The following is an 8,718-nucleotide window of genomic DNA, read 5'->3' as shown; positions in this document are numbered from 1 at the left end:
CGGGAGCCATGATCACGTCACTCCCACGCATGCATGCAGGAGCTGCCATTTACAGCATTCTGAAGGAACGGCACGGTATGCTGTTCCTTTAGAGTGCATGCGCCGGTGATGTCACCAGCTGCATCAAAAGTTAATATCTCCTAAACAGTGCATGTTTATGAGATATTTACTGTACCTATAGGTAAGCCTTATCATAGGCTTGCCTATAGATAAAAGTCATGCATTGGCGTTTACTCCCACTTTAAGGGTATGTTGAGAATAGGCACTGCTCCTCGATTCCATAATGCAGTGTTTGCTGCTTGAGCATGTTTTTACCTGTTCCCATCCAATTACAACAGGAAATAATGTTACATCACAGTCCAACTGGTCTGCCTTTGATGGGTCAGATGTGACTCCACTTACTCCAATCTATCAGAAGCAATTGGTACTTGGGAGAAACAAACCAAAAGGGAAATTCTGCAGCAACATTAAAAAACAGATCTTTAAAAGAGAAGTATGGGGGGTTTTTTTCTGCTAATTAGGGATGAGCCGAACATCCCCCAATTCGGTTTGCACCAGAACTTGCGAACAGACAAAAAAATTGTGGGAACATGCGAACACCGTTAAAGTCTATGGGACACGAACGTGAAAAATCAAAAGTGCTTATTTTAAAGGCTTATATGCAAGTTATTGTCATAAAAAGTATTTGGGGACCTGGGTCCTGCGCAAGGGGATATGTATCAATGCAAAAAAATGTTTTTAAAACTGACGTTTTTTTCAGGAGCAGTGGTTTTAAGAATGCTTAAAGTGAAACAATAAAAATTAAATATTCCTTTAAATATCGTGCCTGAGGGGGTCCCCTTAGTCTGCCTGTAAAGTAGCGCATTTTCCACACGTTTAAAAAAGTACCACAGCAAAATGACATTTATAAAGGTAAAATGTAATTTAAAATTGCTCACGGCTGTAATGTATTACCAGATCCCGGAAATATACCTAAAAAAATCATTTAAAAAAAAAAACAGCGTGGGTGTCGTCCCCCCCCCCCCCAGTCCATACCAGGCCTTTCGGGTCTGGTATGACTATTAAGGTGAACTCCATTTTTTTAAAATCAAACAGGGTTTTATTGAATATTTGCTGCATACATAGAATGATTGCGGTAGCATATTGACTTGAATAAAGACAACATTAAGTATAAACATGTCTAACCCGTGTTATTATTCCAATTATATATATATTTAACTTGCATAGATTATCAACCCATACTTATATCTATTAAATCACTCTGTGTTTATATGATTATGCTAGACACAGGTAGAAGATTCTTGGAGCCATCTGTCCCAGATCTTGTTGTACTTAGCTGGACAACCCCTATTAATATATATATATTTCTTGTATGGTAATGTATTATTTATCTCCACCTTCCATTCCACCGCCCTGGGAGGCTCCTTCCTCATCCATTTCCTGGCTATGACTTTTCTTCCTGCAAAGAGTGTTTCAGATAAAAAGGTTTTGGTGTATTTGTCTGTTGTGTCTGGAACTATGCCCAAGAGGCATTGTTTAGGGTCCAGAGTCAGAGGGGAGCCCATTGTATCGTGTAAGAATGCTACAATTTGCTCCCAAAAGCCTTTTATCTTAGGGCATGCCCAGAGTAGATGGAAAAAGGTGCCCGTCTCTCTCTCACACATCTGACATGTGGCAGTTTGTGTGCGCTTGTATCTTGCCACTCTGAGGGGTGTTAGATATGCCCTGTGTATAATGTAAAGCTGTGTCAACCGATCTGAAAGTTTAGGAGATACAGTTTTGCAGGCCTCCAATACCTCACCCCACTCCTCATCCTCCATCAGTCCTACCTCTCTCTCCCATCTCGGTTTAATATCATATGCAATTTTAGTAGCTACAGGGGTTAAAAGTAAATTGTAAAAGGCTGAGATCAATTTGTGGGAGTCTGTGCTTTTAATTATAGCTATTAGAACATTAGGTGCAGGGCCAGGACAAGAGTCTGGGAACTGTGATTTTATCGCATGACGAATTTGTAAGAATCTAAAGAACATCTGATCCTGTATTGTAAATTCTTCTTTAATTAGGTCAAAGGTTTTAAGTTGTCCATCTTTCAATATATGGTGTAGATAGAATATTCCCTGTACGGACCATATGAAAGTGTCATTTATTTTATTAAGCTCCTGAAGATTTTTATTGTGCCATAGTGGTGTGTAGTCATTAAACTGTGGAATGTCAAGTCTGGAAACTGCTAAGTTCCATATTCTCCTATAGTGGTACAGCATGGTGTATCTTCTTTCTCCTAGTTCCATCCCGCCCAAATCCGCTGCTATTGCATATATCGGGTCTTTGGTGTATTGCGCCCATTTCGGGCATATGAGTTTGAGGAATCTCTCACTGTCAGTTTTGTCTAGATGGAAAAGCTGGGATAACTGTGCTGCGATGTAGTATAAGTTAAAATCAGGTAGGGCCGTACCCCCAAGATCAGTTGGGTTTTTAAGGGCTTGCCATGTTAATTTATGCCTATTATTGCCCCAGACAAATGACTTTAAGAGGGATTCTAGAGATTTAAAATGTTTTAGTGGCAAGTAAACAGGGGTGTGCCATAGAACATAAAGTATCTTGGGTAATAGGATCATTTTGATTACATTTATACGACCCCAGACTCCTAATGGTAATTTGGACCAGACCCGTGTTTTATTTTTAACTATAGATATGAGAGGTTCTATATTTAGGGAGACATAGTCTGCAGGGGATCTGGTTATATGTACTCCCAAATATTTAATAACATCTGTTCTCTGCAGCGGGAGCCTGGTTTGTGATTCTGGGGGTGGAAAACTGTCAATTGGTAGGATTTGGGATTTATCCCAATTAATTTTCAGACCTGAAAATACTCCAAATTGTTCTATCATGCAGAGTGCATTGCATAGTGAAGGGCCTGAATCTGCTAGATATAATAATGTGTCATCCGCATACATGCTAATTTTTTCAGTTAGAGTGCCCATTTCTAGTCCCCTAATCTCTGGATTTGCTCGAATGGATATTGCGAGGGGTTCTGCCGCCAGGGCATATAACAATGGGGATAGGGGGCAGCCCTGTCTTGTGCCTCTGCTGAGGTCAAATAATTGAGATGCCCATCCATTAGCTACCACTTTGGCCCTAGGTGTCTGGTATAATAGTTGGACCCATTTGATGAATTTTGGGCCAAATCCATAGCCCTCCAAGCATCTCCATAAATACTTCCACTCTACCGAGTCGAAGGCTTTCGCTGTATCTAAGGTCACAACAACCCGTGTACCAACTTCCTCATGTGTAGCTTGTAGATTAATGTAGAGTTTCCGTAGGTTGAACGAGGTGTTACGTCCGGGCATAAACCCAGCCTGATCTGCGTGTATCAATGTTAATATTACCTGATTGAGCCTGATAGATAGTACTTTGGCTAGTATTTTAATATCAACTTGTAGAAGTGATATTGGACGATAGGATTCTGGTAATCCCAAGTCTTTTCCAGGTTTAGGGATGAGAACTATGGTGGCCTCTGTCATAGGTGGGGGCAAAGTTCCAATTTCAAATAGATGATTATATAGCTGTAATAATTTAGGAGCTAATACTTCACTAAATTGGGAATAGAACTCAATTGGGAGTCCATCCGAGCCGGGAGATTTGGATCTAGCAAAGCTAGCAATAGCAGTTAATATTTCGTCTGTAGTAAGTGGTGCTTCTAGTAATTCTATCTGTTCTTTTGTTAGCTGTGGGAAAATCACCTTTTCAAGAAAGAGAGACATGGATCGGGTCTCACTGGGGGCTGTCGTTGTATATAAGTCAGCAAAGAAATCCCTAAACATTGATGTTACTGTGGGGGGGTCTGTAACCTCTCGTCCTCCTGGGCCATGTAGTTTAATAACCACCCGGGGTCTATCTTCGCTATGTACTAAATATGCCAACAATTTGCCCGCCTTTTCCCCATGCTCAAACATTTTCTGTTTGGAGAAGAACATTTTTTGTCTGGCTTTTTGGTACTGTAACTGGTTAACCACTCTAGTTTGTAGTTTAAGTTGATCTGCATTTACTGATGTCGGGGTGTTGGTGTATGTTTTTTCAGCAGAGGACAAGTCCTCCAGCGCCTTACCGAGGGCACCGGAAGAGTCCATCTTAATTTTATTAATAGCGGTTATCAATGTATGTCTATCAAATAGCTTAAAAGAGTCCCATACTGCAGCTGGAGATGCTGACTCATCGTTCTCTACAAAATACGTTTTCCATTTATCCATAAGCTCGTTATCTTCTGGTAGAAGAGAGAGCCAGAATGGGTTTAGACGCCAAGTGCGTGGTGGCTTTGCTACTGGAATACTTAACGTAATCCAATAAGGGCTATGGTCCAATAGTACTCTAGGACAAAACATTACCTCCGATAGCCTTGGGGCCAATCTGCGTGAGATAAGTATAAAATCTATACGGGACATGGACCCATGAGAGGACGAGAAGCATGAGTATGACCTAACTTGTGGGAACCTGTGCCGCCAAGTATCTACTAAATGGAAGGTGGAGACAAGTTTAGAGAATCTAGTTTCAGTGGGAACATTATGGGCAGTTGAGGCCGGTTGTAATTTGTCTAAAGACGGGTTTAAAGTGACATTAAAGTCTCCTAACCATATCGCTGCTACATTCGAATGGCGGGTCATAAATGATATACCTTCCTGAACTGTGGAGACATTAAATGGAGGTGGTATATAAAAGGCCATTATGAGCAAAGGTTCACCATATACTTTAGCATGGATAAAGACATAACGGCCTTGTGGGTCAGTGGTTAACTCGTACAGTTCAAAATGTACTGATTTGGCTATTAATACAGAGACTCCTCTGGAATGGGACGTGTGGGTAGAATAATACGCCCACCCGACCCATGGCCTACGGAGCGCCATCTGAACACTACCCTCTATATGGGTTTCCACCAGTGCCACTATATCAGCACGTTGCTTCTTTAGGAATGTGAAGACCGCCGCGCGCTTACATTTCTCACGGAGGCCCCTCACATTCCATGTAAGAAATTTCAAAGATGCCATTGGCAAAACTTTTTAATCATTAATAAAGTATTTATATAAAGCAGTTTGCTCTCCATATATAAAGCACATAAGTTTCTAGCTTTCAAACTCATCTGCCTTAGTCGTATAGCATTTATCACATAAGTAAGTTTCCATAGATCTAACACATGTAATGTTACCTGTTTTCTATCACAAATATGCACAACAGAGTGCAACCAAACCCTAAACCTTCGAACCCCCACCCCCCTCCCTGCCCTAAACTGACCCAAACTTGTGTGGGCATAATCCCTTAACTGGTTGTGAAGTGGGAAACATTCTAACTTCTTATTAAGCAAAAGAATGTAGAACAGTTGGTTGAGTCTTCGGAAGCTAGATAACATGAGTAATATCAGCCATATCACTCGTAGTAGGTATAGTATGGTTTCTCGATTTTCTTGCTTCCGTTTGGCTGCAACAACTATGTTCCAAAAAGTGTTCCAATGCTCATGGTGCTGCTTCCCAGAACTATGTGGGGTAAAGTCTCGCTGCACGGTGCATGTTAACTGTAGGACTTTGTCTTCCCCGGAGCCCCGGAAGGTACTTTGACTCTTGCACTGTGGGTATCCAGTATTTATGCTGTAAATTTGTGCCGGCTAGAAACAGTTCCTGGTCACGACTATATCAAAAGTGAGGCTTAATCAATCAGCTTGTTGAGGATTAGCTCGTCTTTCCAACCAAGAGATCACCTCCTCTGGATCTTCAAAGAAGACCGCACGACCGTCATGCTCCACCCTGAGACGAGCTGGGAAGATCATTGAATACTTGTATTGGAGGTTTCTTAGCTTACGCTTGGCTTCTGTAAAGCTCTGGCGACGACGTTGCACCTCTGCGGAGAAATCTGGGAAGATGGCCACTTTCACGTTCCCCACTGGGATATTGCCTTTCTCCCTTGCCATTCGTAAAGCAGTGTCCCGATCTTTATAGTTAAGGAATTAGGCTATAAACGTGCGAGGAGGAGCGCCCTGTGGGGGGGGGGTCTTGCTGGCATGCGATGTGCCCGCTCCACCGCAAACATAGGGGAGAAGACTTCTCTCCCATAAGTAGCAATCAGGAGTTGTTCCAAAAATGTGGTAGTGTCCTTACCCTCAGAACCCTCCGGCAAGCCTATCAGACGTATGTTACATCTTCGCAACCTATTCTCCATATCGTCTTGCTTTATAAGGAGTTGTTGTATTTGTCTTTGCACACGGTCTGAGGATGTTTGTAAGGGTGGAATAGCATCCTCCACCTCGCTCAATCTGGTCTCGGTTTCTTTCACTCTTTCTCTGAGTTTCTGAAAGTCCTGTCTAATAAGGGAAATATCCATTTTGACTTCCTCTATCTGCGCCGCGAGAGAAGTTCTACAAAAAGTGATTGCTTCAAGGAGTTTGTCGGTGTCACTCTCAGTGCGCTCTCCCTTCTCAGTAGCTCCGTCTTCCTCCATGTCCTCCTTTTCATGCCGGCGGCATTGGTCAAGTTTTGCTGCCGCTGCTTTTTGTGCTTTGGTTGGGGACATACTGTGAAGATCCTGGAAGACTCTCGGATAACTCCCAACTCAAGATAGCAGACTGACGTGCTTGGTAATCAGAGAGGATGCAGTCCTAGTTTTAATAAGCACCTAGGTGCCCGGGGACTGGAGCTGATCTTGCTAAATTAATGTGTGAGGTGTCACCCCTCCCTTCTCAGAGGTACTGGTAGTCTGGAGCCGTGCCCTGTAAAATACAGGGGACCAAGTAGGTACTTTTTAGAGGGGGATGGCAGAGTCACAGTCTGTGTTCGCAGCACAGGCAGAGGAGTTAGGTGTGCCAAAATGGCCGCCGATCACTACATGTGGGCCCAGGCCGCAATCTATGCCGGTTATGGGTGTCAGTCTCCCCGGGTCTCTAATGGGTAGTTAGGCCAGCAATCAGGTGGATGAGTGCAGTCCAGCCCTCCCAGGAGGTTATCTAGCAGCTGGGTACCTGTGTAATGCAGCAGGTTTCAGGCAGGGCCGCAGATGAGGAGGACCAAGATGGCCGCGGCCTCCGGTGGTAGGCCGAAGCCGCGGTCTAAATTTATTTTGCCGCCGAGCGGGAGATCACCGCTCCGTTCGGGCCGCCGCGCGTTCCTCCTCCTCGGGAACCAGATATTTCTGTCCCAGGTGTCCCAGGGAGACAATCCAGCCGGTTACCCAGTGCAATTAGTCCAGGATTAATTGTAAAACAGGAGTAATGGACGGAGCTCTGTGTCCACACGTCCTACTCCATACTGTGTCAGGCCACGCCCCGTGAACTCCATTTTTTAAGGTGAACTCCATTTTTTCTTAATTTTGTCATGGGCTCCCCTTAACCACTTCAATACACTATAGTATATATTGTACACTGCACTATATACCCTGCACTGTATTATGTATACTACACTAAGCGCACTATATACTCTGAACTGCAGTATATATACTATACGGACTGCACTATAAACTCTGCTGAAAAATTGGGCCTTAGGTGTTGGCGGCAGCAGAATACGGTAACCCCTCACAGTTACTCTTGTTGGTCGCAGGAACGGTCCCTGCTGTTAAATATTATTTCAGAGGCTGCTTGCCCTCTTTTAGTGGACTGTGAGCATATGCCTTTCTTGGAGGCCTTCCGGACATGATGGGTATTTTTTTCTTTAACACCACACAACACTGTATTATATACTGTGTACACCACACCGCCTGCACTGTATTAGAAACTGTACACCGCCGAATGCACTGTATATATAGGCAACGCTGAATGCAGAGTATATATATACTAGTAGACTGTATATATATATATATATATATATATATATATATATATATATATATATATATATATATATCAAATACACTGCCACTAACTAACCTGCCTGCCTAATCTAGCTCAATCTCTCTATCTCCGTCCACTATAACACACTATATGTGTAAGCAACCTTATATAGTGTGGGGCGTGGACTTAGTCCCCCTGAGCCATGATTGGCCAAAGGCACCCTACCTTTGGCCAATTATGGCTCTCGTTGAGGAGCGTGCTGTGATTTGCCAAAGCATGCAGGTCAGGTGTATGCTTTGGCCAATCATCATACGGCAATGCAATGCAGTCTTGCAGTGCATTATGGGGTGCTCAAATTTCCTGCGAAAGCCCCATAAAATTTGTTGTTTGGCGAACGAACAAACGCCCGATGTTCGAATCGAACTTACATTTGACTCGAAGCTCATCCCTACTGCTAATCATACTTACCTAGGTGGATGCAGTATCAGACCGATGCTGCAGCTGTCCCCTGGCGTCTCTGCACTGAGAACTGAGCCAGGGAATATCGCAGATGGCTCGGTTCTCATTCCTCCCCGAGAGGAGAGCTGCTGACTGTCAGTCAGCAGCTCTCTGCTCCTCCACGCTCATTGGAGCGCTGAGCTGTGGAGGGGCAGGGAGTGGCCATCTCAGTGTCTCAGCAGCTCGCTGAGACTGCCATTAGTCAAGGCAGATGGCGGATCCAGACTTCGGAAGTCGGGATGACACGCTGCCTTGACTAAACCCGATGATGTCAGCGGACTTCAGACCGCTCTCTGCTGAAAACGGGTCACAGGAGTGCAAAACTAACTGCACTCCTGTGACCCTTAGGAGAAGTTCAGCCTAAAAAGCTCAGGCTGGACTTCTCCTTTAAATGTGAGCGGGCATTATCTTGATTGGTG

This window comes from Aquarana catesbeiana, linkage group LG01 (genome assembly GCF_042186555.1).
Source record: "Aquarana catesbeiana isolate 2022-GZ linkage group LG01, ASM4218655v1, whole genome shotgun sequence".
Lineage (NCBI taxonomy): Eukaryota > Metazoa > Chordata > Amphibia > Anura > Ranidae > Aquarana > Aquarana catesbeiana.
The sequence above is the reverse complement of the archived record's forward strand: the minus strand, read 5'-3'. Positions refer to the sequence as shown.